Genomic DNA, 12214 nt, shown 5'->3' with positions numbered 1-12214 from the left:
ATTTTCTACTTTAAAAACCTGAAAAAGGAAATCAAAACAGAACTTAGAAAGTGGCAAAAACTCCCATGCTCCTGGATTGGAAGGATCAACATCGTGAAAATGGCAATGCTTCCCAAGGCTATGTCCAGATTCAATGCAATACCTATCAATATTCCAGAAAATAGAAGAGGCAATCCAAAAACTTATATGGAACAATAAAAGACCCCAAATAGCAAAAACGATCCTTAACAGAAAAAACAGTGCTGGAGGAATATCAATACCAAATTTCAAACTCTACAACAAGGCCATAGTAATCAAAACAGCTTGGTACTGGCACAAGAACAGACCTCAAGACCAATGGAATAGAATTGAAAATGCAGAAATGAACCAACAGACCTATAGCCATCTAATCTTTGATAAGGGAGCTAAAAAAATAGAATGGAAGAAAGACAGCTTCTTCAGTGAATGGTGATGGCAAAATTGGTTAATCATTTGTAGAAAACTAAAGCTAGAACCTTATATATCACCTTGCACCAGGATCAACTCCAAATGGATCAAAGACCTCAGAGTCAAAGTAGACATTCTGAAAACATTACAGGATGGAATAGGAGAAACCCTAGGTCTCCTTGGCACAGGCCGAAATTTTCTTAATAGAGACCCAGAAACACAACAAATCAAAGAAAGGTTGGACAAATAGGATTGCATGAAATTGTAGAGCTTCTGCATGGCAAAGGACATAGCTAGCAAGATCAACAGAAAGCCCACAGGTTGGGAGAAGATCTTCACTAACCATACAACGGACAAGGGTCTCATATCTAAAATATACCTGGAACTCAAAAAATTAAATCCCCCAACAAAAATCTTCAAAGAAACAACTGCCCAATAAATAAGTGGGCTAAAGACTTACAGAGGAACTTCTCTGAAGAGGAAAGAAAGATTGCCAATAGACACATGAAGAAATATTCAACCTCCCTAGCCATAAAAGAAATGCAAATCAAAACAACATTGAGATACCACCTCACCCCAGTTAGAATGGCTATAATCAAGAACTCTAATAACAATGGATGCTGGAGGGGATGTGGACAGAAGGGAACTTTACTTTGGAAAGTAGTATGGAGGTTCCTCAAAAGACTCCACATAGAGCTCCACTATGACCCAGCAATCCCATTTTTGGGCATTTACCCAGATGATCCAAATAAGACCATACTAAAGCTACCAGCACAACTATGCTTATCACAGCATTATTTACCATAGCTAAGATATGGAACCAACCCAGATGCCCCTCAGTAGATGAATGATCAAGAAAATGTGATATATATGCACAATGGAATTCTATGCCTCCATCAGAAAGAATGACATTGCTCCATTTGTTAGGAAATGGAAAGACTTGGAAAAAATTATATTAAGTGAAGTAAACCAGGTCCAAAGAAACATAGGTCCCATGGTTTCCCTTCTTTGTAATTACTAGTATATGTCTGGGACAAGCAGAAACGATCAGATAAGTTGATTTAGGCGAAATGAACCCCAAGATAAGGATTCAAATGTTTTTTTTTTCTTTCTTGTGATTGTTTCTAACATATTTATAAGATGATTTCTTTGTTGTTTTGTATGTCCCTCCACCATGGTATAACCCCTGTTTTCACTGTATTTGATGTTGGTATAATTTGGGGAGGGAAAGGGCAAAAACAAATTGTTTAAATAGGGATACAGGTGGACCCAAATGAGATGTACAAGATGTTATGTCAAAAAAACAAACTTTACAACTTTGGCTGTGGGGGAAGGGAGGATGGGAAGGGATGGGAAGAGGAAACAAAGGAGGAGGCAACAATGCTTGATAAGAAATATACTCATTAAATAAACATAGTTGTGCTGGAAAAAAAAAAGAAAATGTACTCATTATCTTGCCCATGTAATTGTAACCCCTCTGTAGGGTATTTTCACAATAAAAAAAAGTGATTTAATGAATATGAGCATGAGTGAGTAACTAAGTAGATAAATGAGGTTTAATGTGAAACAGAACTGTATTAAACATGAATTCTCTTTTGAAGTATTTATTTCAGCCACACATACTAACCTAAGAAAAACATTTCAATTTTCTTTGGAGCAACACCAGTGAGTTTCTTTTTTCTAAAGAAACTTATATCTTATATCTGAATTCCAGATGGAAATCTTTCACACTTTATAATGACATTTTGAGGTGAATTTTCAGCCTATTTTCCATTCAATGAATTTGTACATGGAGTATTCATGGAACTGCCACCTAATTTCTTACCTATTTTATATTATCACAATACCTGTGCACATTTAATACATACTTGAGCTTCATTTTCAACTAATAAATGCCTTTAAAGATCTGAAAATGTGTTTCTTGCTTTAAGAATTTCTCAATTACTTTCTAATACATCTTTTGAATGAGTGCAGTATGACTCAAAGCTTAGAATCTAAGAGTCTAAAATAGGTAGGTCAGGAAGAAAGACGCTGTTCTTGCTTTTCAAAGGAATACCACTTATCTTATTTGGTGAGAGTAAAATCTACTCTATATTTAGCTCTATTAACTTTTTTGAAAGCTAATTGCTGTATAATAGACCGAATGGGGATTTGGACCAGACCATATGCCAAGACCATATGACCATATGATCTTCTTAAGAGTTTTTTGGTGTGTGTGTGTGTGTGTGTGTGTGTGTGTGTGTGTGTGTGTGTGTGTGTGTGTGTGTGTGTGTGTGTGTGTGTGTGTGTGTGTGTTGCCAACACTGGGGCTTGAGCTTAAGAAGCCTGGCTGCTGTCCCTGAGCTTCTTTGCTTAAGGCTAGTGCTCTACCACTTTGAGCCACAGCACTGCTTCTAGTTTTCTTGGTTAATTGGGGGTAAGAGTGTCATGAACTTTCCTGCCTGGACTGGCTTTGAACCATGATCCTCAGATCTCAGCCTCCTGAGTAGCTAGGATTACAGGCATGAGCCAGCAATGGTTGGCTCCTAAAAGATCTTTTGAAGGATCTTTTTGGCTTCCATGTATTTATGAGCACAGTAGACAATATAAGTTAGATTGGTGTTCACATTGTAATGACAATTATTCCATCTTAGACATGGAAGTCATTTAAGTGTTACAGGAAATCAGGGAGAAAGAGGTTAGTTTAGGAATTGGCTAAATGGTAACCATTCCCAAATCTACTAAAGAAAGCCCTTAAAGGTGATGATAGCATCATCTACCAGTCTTCCAATTCTGTGACCTTTTCCTAGTTGGTGCTCGTTTTTTCTTCTTGTTGGACCATCATATGTACAACTAATGAAGAATCTATACTGTCGCTTTTGTCATCAAGTACACCTGGTTTATCCCAGAACTAAGAAGAATGATACATCTATGTATATTTGAACTCTTCTTAGCTACCATTTCTCCCTCTGCTTCAAATTCTCATAAAGTACCTTGGGTTTTGTTTTGTTTTGTTTTTTGGTGGTTTTTTGAAATGGCATCTGGCTATGTTTTCCAGGCTGGCCTCAGTCTTGTTATCCTCCTGCCTCTTGGCCTCAAAAGTAGCTGGAATTACAGGCCCATCTGGCATGCCCATCTATTTTATGTCAGTGCCTTATCTAATGTTGACACTAATGGTTCTCTTTATTTCCTAGGTAGTCATTCAAATCAAGTGTATCTATAAAAGTTAATGCAAAGGATAATGACTATGTCTTACATTTTTTATTTTACTGGACCTCTCTGCATATGAGACAAATTATTATAGACAGTTCAGGCTTATTGGCTCTTCCAGATCCTGCCCTTACCTCACTATCTCCCTACCCAGCCTGCCTCTTGTACTTCCAATGGCTCTCATTCCAAAATAGGAATAATAGAATACTCCCAAGTGTGTAAGAGATAACCCCAGCTGCTTGGCATGGAAGATGATGCCAGTCCATTAGTCTGCATTAACCTTTCCAGCACTTCTTGCTCTTAACAGGATCTTAGGAAACACTAGAGAATACATGAATGAATGAATGATGTCTAAATAATCAGATCAGTGGTGGTAATTAAAATGTTTCTCCCATAAAAATTAGTAAGCATGATGGAGATATATTTTAAAGCAGCATATTATACCCAATCAATATATGCAATTGTTATTTGTCAATTTGAAACCAGTTGGTTAAATGGGGATAATTACACTGTTTTTTTTAAAAAAAAGAGATTATGAAAATAAAGAAGTAGCAAGGAGAGAAATTATCATATGGAATTTTTTTTAATCCTGAGTGTCAGGGAACATATCACTCATGATGGGGGGAAAAACGGAACCATAAGTTTACATTTGCTTCCTGTTGTCAACCTGCTATAAAATAAAGTTTTTCCTCTTCATTAAATTCCTACATCTTGTCTTCCTAATGTACCCAGATGCTTTTATTGAAACGAAGATTTGCATCTCTAAAATCAAGCTGCAGAAATGTAATCTTCACAAACTAACTTTAATGATATATCTTTGAAACCATTAATGATAGCCTCTGGCACATGTGACTAATTTGGCTTGTGACAAATTGTGGATAGGACAACGTAATCCAGATAGCTACTTCCCTAAAATAACAAAAACAAGGTACATTTTGATGATTACCACAAAGTCAGTGAAATGGATGAAATACAGCATTTCAACAGGAAATGTCCAGGCTCTAAAATGCAAGTGTCATAAACTACTCATCTCCCTAAGTGAAACAAAACAACATCATAATATTTTTGTATTTAATCCTGTGGATCAATTTTGGACTTTGGTTAGTGTAATTTTACTTTTTTTGGGTGAGAGGAGGCTTGAACTCAGAGCCTCATGCTTGCTAGACAAGTGCTCTACCATTGGAGCCACATCCCATGTCCTTGTTGCTTTAGTTTTATTGTTCATGTCTCATCCTTTTCTGGGAGGGAGGAGCCTTGCCTCCAACCAAAATCAGCTATTTGCATGCCCTCCCCATTTGCTGGGAATACAGATTCAATATATGACCATCCAGCTTTGTTTATGCAGTAGACGAATGGCCTAATCCTGTAATCTCTGCCTCCTGAGTAGCAAACCAGTTTTACAATAGATTGTAGGCAAATGCTTCTATGCCAGGCTACCATGTTATTTCACATTTAAGTACACTAAAAACCTCACTAAGCACCCATTTTGGCCACAAACTTCTACATATCCTGTTTCTTTTTAAAATAAAGCATTTTCCTGGATCCTATCTCCATAGATGAAGACAGTAGATCTCCTGAATGTGTATCTCAGACAGGCTCCCACAGGATATTTAGGAAGAACTATAAATGCAAAGACAACCGAGTCAGTGATACATTGTAGCATCCTTTTTACATTGGCCCAGGGCTCACCCCAGTGAAACAGATTTAAATCATGTAACTTTAGCAATAATAGAAGAAGAGATGGTATTTTTCCTGAAAGAAAAGTAGGCTAGGAAAAAATATGTTCACCTACTCCTGGTATTTTAAGAATTGCCTCCTTTTTACTTCCTTACTTTTGTAATCATTTTACTTATCATAGTTTGTAATTACTTCCATTTAATCAATTATTCTGAAATTGACAAAAGTTGCACACAACAGTTTATTAACATGAGGATAATAGGATATTTTAAAATATGTATGTATTATGGAATGACCAGATCAAGCTCATTATTATCTGCACTACCTTATCATACACCTGCCAGTTTCTGTGATGAGAAAATGTAAAGCTATTTTCAAGAATATGATACATTGTTATTAATCATAGTGGTCACTTACACAATAGACTTAATTTTTTCTCCTCCTAACTAAAATTTAGTATCCTTTGACGGCCATCTCATTCAAGCCTGCCCCCTCCAGAATTCTCTTTCCATTGAACTACTAGAGTATGAGCCTCAGAAGATCAGGGAAATATATATTACTCTCATATCACCAAGGTCGAAAATTTAGTGACGTTGCTTGGAAACATACTAGAGGAAAATAATCTAAGGCATCATCTAAATTAAATACATGTAGGGATAACAGTAAACAGCAAAACAATCTTTTACTGTGAAACTATTTCCAAACTTTGTATCCAAATTCCTTTCTTCTGGGTATGAGGTAGACAAGAGTCTAGAACCAAGTCAAATGGCTTTCTCCAACCCCCATTTCCACAACCCCCATATCAGATTGTCCTACTGTCCTCAAAAAAAAATTGTTGATACAGGCAATGCCATGGTAGGAGGGGCTCCTGAGAATTAAGTCCAGCAGATCTCACTAGCTGTAAAGAAAGAAAAATGCTCATTCAGCAAGATGAATGGCAGAGGGAGAGATGGCCATGCTTCTTAAACCTCTTACAAATACAGAAACAGACTACTCCTCTGCATAGTGCTACAGAACAGTGAATGGTCTTGCTCTTAACCACTGCAGCCACACTTTTTCTTCTCATTTAAACTAGCTGATTAAAAATATGGAACCATGTTGATGGTGTTAGGAATCAAACCCAGAGCTTCACACTCATGCTAAATGCTAACTGCTAAGCAACATTCTCAGCCCCTGTTTTCATGTGAAGTAAAGAGAGGGAGATGGGGAGGAATGATACTGGAAACTTGCTTTCCTGAGAAATGAACATTCTCCTACTTTTTGCCTTTTCTTTTGGACCTGTGGTTCTATTAGCTCATACCACAGAGCCCATAAGGACAACAATGTGACTGCAGGGCCTATGTAGCTTCATTTGAACACAGAATATAATTTCATATTTTGCTAGGGTCATACTTTATCTGTTCCAGTGTCTAGAATCTTCTACCTGCAAACATCAAGTTTAATTTGGAAAAAATCCAATCAAGATGTTAATTTCTTCTAATATCCTTAGAAAGAATTATATAATGGTTTACCTCCTCACCAAGATGGCCATGTCTAAAATATTCTCTTCCTGAAAGCTGCAATCCTCAAACAAAACTTAAGTGTTGTCCTAAGGCCCATGGGCCTACCTTCTCTGTGAATTTATGTTCTTTTGAAAGACCTCTCTTCCTTCCTCGTTTATCTCTGGTGGATCCTTCCTCTTTCCTATCTCAGCTCCCTTTAGTGTCTCCTCTGTGGCTCTAGAAAGCCTGGAAACTCCGTAACCCATTTTCATAGAATCTGCTACTCCATTCTGCCCTGTGGCACTCACCACAGTAGCAATTTGACACATGTTTGTGAAGTTCTTTGTGGTTTGTCTCCTCCAATTGGCAGAGCTCCATCTGAGCTAGCAGATAGCATGCTTAAGTTGGGCTCTTGCTTTATCTCCTGTGCTGAGTAAAATCTAGCACAAAGTTGGCATAATTCTGAACTACATCCACAGGTCATTTTCATATGCTATTAATTTTCTTTGAGTGAGAGTTTTGACTTACAAGTGGAATTTATTTTTTTAAGTATAGTACTATTCTGATTTTCTGTTTATTTTTTGTCAGTGTTGTTGTGTTTTTCTACACATCTGTCCAATTAATATAACTAAATGCTTAGTTGTAATCTCTTTTTGTTAATTTCTTCTCTATCTTTCTGGGTTTTTTTTAGTAGATCTAGAATGTCAATTTTTTTTTAACTTTTTGATAGATCTTTAGATCATTATCTCACTTGGCGTATATAGCCAAACACAGTGATAGGAGTGTCTATTGCTTTGGATACATTTCCAAAGCAATAGACACTCCTATCACTGTGTTTGGCTATATACACCAAGTTTGAGAAAGTAAAAATTTTACTATTATTTAATTTTTTATTTCTTTCATGCTTTTATTTGACCCAAGTATTATATTATAAATTCCTTAATATGAATATTTTCTTACATTTATATTTTTTAAACTTATTTATATTTTGATTGATTGACTTTTGTGTGGTTCAAACCCAGGCTTTGTGCCAATCTGCTAAATTCTTACTGGTTTTTTTTGGAATTTGTGTTGCCAGCTATTTGAAATATGCAGTAAGTCCTATCTAGTGATTGTAGATTTGTGCCTCCTTTTAATTCTATCTCAATTTGGCTTTGAATATTTTGAGCCTTTTATTATTAGGTTATACAAACTAAGAGTTATATTTCTTTCTAAGTAATCAAACCTATTACAACAAAGTAACATTCTTTAGCTGTAATAATAGTTCTTCCCTACAGTCCACTTCTTTGTCTGATATTTGATTTGTTTATTTTTATCCATTTTCTGCTGGGATGTTTTTTCCATCCCTTTATTTTTTAACTATTCTGCATCTCTACATTTAGAGTGTGCTACCATAGCAAGCTCTCCCATGCATGCCCCATTTCCTAGGCTCAGTCTACCTCTTTCTTGGCCATTTCTCCTGTGACCAGTTTTTTGCCAGTGTAAGGTGCAGCACTCGTTGTGTGTGACTTTCTGCCCTGAGGCATTGCACAGTGGACAGCACAATGTGAAGGAGGAAGCAGCTCTTGGCCACAATACGGACCGGAGGAATCATTTTCTCACATAGGCTTCTTGGGACTCGCAGGCTGCTGCAGTAGGCATCTCTGCAACATTCTCACCTCCCTCATTTGCATCCTCCCCACTCCCTTACCAGCTACTAGCAAATTCCATCTCAGCTTCTGCTTTCTTCTCTTCCCTCTTTTTTTTTTTTTTGAAGAGTAAAGGATCACACTGGGCTTGAATAAAGGTCCTGGTGCATGCTAATTATGTGCTCTACCACTAAGCCACACCCCAGTGTCACTTTTGGTTTCCAAAGAGAATTCAGGCTGAGAGAAGTGTAATGACAGAAAATAGTTGGGGTGTGGAAAAAAAAAATCTTTTAAAAAATTGGAATAATTTGACTAAATTTAACTCAACAGCTTATATATTTGGCTTTGACTCTGTTATTTTACAATTGACTTTCTATCTGTCCACTCACTTTGATTCTTCATCTTTTAAATCAGCTTTTATTTTTAAATTTTAACCATCTGCTAGGTTTACCACTTTTTAGTGATTATTCTAGATCAGTGATCAGCAAAATTGTATCTATATGAAATAATAGTCAAGCCCAATTATCTATCTTTTTTCCCTTTTAGAATGATCTAGTCTAGCCTTGATGATGATTATGTATGTTTAATAAAATGTTTAATGGTTTAAAAAAGTAACAGATTACATTTTCCCCATAGGCAGAGAAGGAAACCAATTTTAGCCCCATTTTAGAAACAACTCTCTAGTTAGAGTCATCAAGCAGTGAAAGTTCTGTCTGCTGATTATTAAGTCCTCATTATAAGAAACACTAAGACCAGAAGTTTTAAAATAATTTGTTCAAGTTTTAAAATAATTTGTCATCAGAATGTGGAGATGATTACAAGTTTGGCATTGGTTTGATGAGCTAGCCTCCAGTGTTGTTGGGGTTTTTTGTATATGTTTTCCATAATTCCAGTTTTTCCATTTCTTTAATATCTGGCTTCCTGGTTTCTGATGTGAATTATGGAAGTTAAGCTGACTTTACACATCTTAATAATGAGCAGAACAATGAAAATCCCTGACAATAGGGAGTGTTAAACTGAGCCCACTTTGTAGTCTGACACAGTGAATGTCTTTGCTTATACAAAAGCAGTCACTGATTCTTTTTAACAGAACAATGGCTCAATAGGGCTTAAAAATGGATAAAGACTGAATTTACCATGCAGCAACAGAAATAAAAGAACATTGACTTATTTGATTTGAGAGGAGAAATACTATCAGCAGTTAAGAAACTTGCTGCCATGTAGACAAAAATGATATGTCTTTTTTATTGTGGTGTATTTAAAGATTCATTAGCTCACTCATTCAATCAGCTCACATTTAAGGGGACAAAGGCTAAGAAAAGGAGTGGAAAAATCTTATAATGTTTCCTCTACATGTCACAAGTGGAGTTACCTGAACACTCTGTGTGTGTGTGTGTGTGTGTGTGTGTGTGTGTGTGTGTGTGTGTGTGTACCGAAGTTTGAACTCAGTGAATTCCTCCCTCATTTAGCTTTTTCCACTCAAGGCTAGTGCTTTATCACTTCAGCCACACCTCCACTTCTAGTTTTTTGCTGGTTAATTGGAGATAAAGAGTCCCCTGGACTTTTGTGCCAGGTTGATTTTGAATGGTGATCCTCAGATCTCATCCTCCTGAGTAGCTGGGATTACAGGTGAGCCATCAGGGCCCAGCTCATTGAACACTTGCTAGAGGATTCACATCTTTTGAAATAGAATGCTGTCTGCTTTTTTTAAAATTAAATTTTATGAGAAAGACATAAGCAATTTAAGTATATTTTTCCATTTGAAATAGAATGTGTATGGCCATGAGGAACAGATATTTGGGGTACAGGAGTTGCTAGGAATCAGGGGTCTTGCTTGCAGATGGGGTCACACCATAATCAGCTCACTGTTGCTAACTACTGAGATTGTCTTGACTATTTTATGTTTTAATTTTTCTTATTCAGAGTTACAAGGGATTTTTTCGTTTTAATTTATACGAAGGGAAGCTAGCAAACTAATCATAGTTGTAAAATTGAATAGCTTTGCAGATTCACCTCAATGTCATCTTTGTCAGAGCTGAAGTTGCATCCACTGAGCAAAAAATCTTATGTAAAACCATTGAAAGCCAGGCACCTGTGGCTCACCCCTGTAATCCTAGCTATTCAGGAGGCTGAGATCTGAGGATCACAGTTCAAAGCCAGCCCTGGCAGGAAAGTCCATGAGACTCTTAACTCCAATAAACCACCAGAAAACTGGAAGTGGTGCTGTGGTTCAAATGGTAGAGGGTTAGTCTTAAGCTGAAGAACTCAGGGGCAGCACCCAGGCCCAGAGTTCAAACCCCATGACCAACATTTAAAAACAAAACCAATAAAAAAAATCACTCAAGTTTTTGTTTTCTGGTTTTTTGGTTTTTTAATGTAAAATTACTAGAAAGGCTGGGCTCAAATCTAGTCCCAGCTACTTGGGAAGTAGAGATAGCAGATAACATTTTGAGGTCAGTCTAAGCAAAAAATTAGCAAAGAGCAAATCAGGCATGGTATTTTTCTCCTATAATCCCAGATACATGGAGGTATGGAAGTATTAGTAGGAAGTTCATGGTCTGAAGCCAACTCTGGGAAAACTCCATATGAAAACTAATTAAAGCAAACATGGCTAGGGACATGGTTTAAGTGTCACATCCCTTGCCTAGGAAGTCTGAAGCCCTGAGGTCAAACCTCAGCACATCAAAAATTGCAAAATGAAAATGAAAACTCCTACAACTTATTCATATAAAAGATACAATTTTATTCAGGTATAAAAAATAAATTTCAGGTGAGTACTTCTTGCAATCCTAGCTAATCAGAAGACTGAGATCTGAGAATCACTATTCAAAGCCAACCCAGACAGGAAAGTCCCTGAGACTTTCCTCAAAGTGTAGAGCACCTAGCTTTGAGCAAAAAGAGCTCAGGGATAGCACCTAGGACCTGAGTTCAAGCCCCATGGTGGACAAAATTAATTAATTAATTTCAGCTGTCTTGGGTACTCTAAAAGTCAACAGAAAAAGATAAAAAAAAAAAGTACACTGATAATTAACATTCAAAGGCTTCTTACAGCCTCATGGTGTTGTGTAGAGTAACATTTATGTGCAGCCTGAAACAAAACACTAAATACATTATTAGTATCAACCATTTTATTTTTTAGTACAATATAACAAAATTTTTTAATTCAAGACATTTTATAAGTATTCAATATTGACCAGGTAGTTCAGGGTGTTTTTTTTCCTGTGTTTTAATATATAGTATTATGAAACTGAACACATTTTAATTGGTTTACCAAAAAATTTTCTTATTCCTTATGTAATTTTTACAGTAAATTTTTAAATGTTTTCCTCATTATATCAGGTAAAGCAGAATATTACCAAAGATGATATTAAATATTAATTTCTAATAATCTTTAATTAAAATTGAAGTTTTGGGGTATTTTGTTTTGCTTTATTTTGTTGCCAGTCCTGGGGCTTGAACTGAGGGCCTGGGCACTGTCCCTGAGCTTCTTTTGTTCAAGGCTAGCACTCTACCACTTGAGCCACAGCGCCACTTCCAGCAAAAGCTGTTTATGTAGTACTGAGGAATGAAACCCAGGATTTCATGCATGCAAGGCAAGCTATCTACCACTAAACCACCTTCCCAGCCTTAAAATAGAAGTTTTAACTTCAGGGACTCTATCATATATCATTCAACAGTTACAAGTGTTTATCTAACTTATTTAAGTTTCTCAAAAGTAATTTACATATATTTAAAAGTTTTGGAAATATTTCAGGTGCCAGTGGCACATACCTTTAATCCTAGCCACTAAGGAAGCTGAGATCGAGGATGGAG

General features: G+C 36.5%; 1 protein-coding gene across 2 annotated transcripts in view; it reads left to right on the top strand.

The window, feature by feature from the left end:
• The window catches only part of Ak5 (adenylate kinase 5), a 265916-nt gene that overhangs the window by 45395 nt on the left and 208307 nt on the right, over positions 1 to 12214 (top strand). The window lies entirely within an intron of this gene.

The sequence above is a fragment of the Dipodomys spectabilis genome, unplaced genomic scaffold, assembly GCF_019054845.1.
Source record: "Dipodomys spectabilis isolate Male_0828 unplaced genomic scaffold, ASM1905484v1 ptg000002l, whole genome shotgun sequence".
NCBI lineage: Eukaryota > Metazoa > Chordata > Mammalia > Rodentia > Heteromyidae > Dipodomys > Dipodomys spectabilis.
The sequence above is the reverse complement of the archived record's forward strand: the minus strand, read 5'-3'. Positions and strand labels throughout refer to the sequence as shown.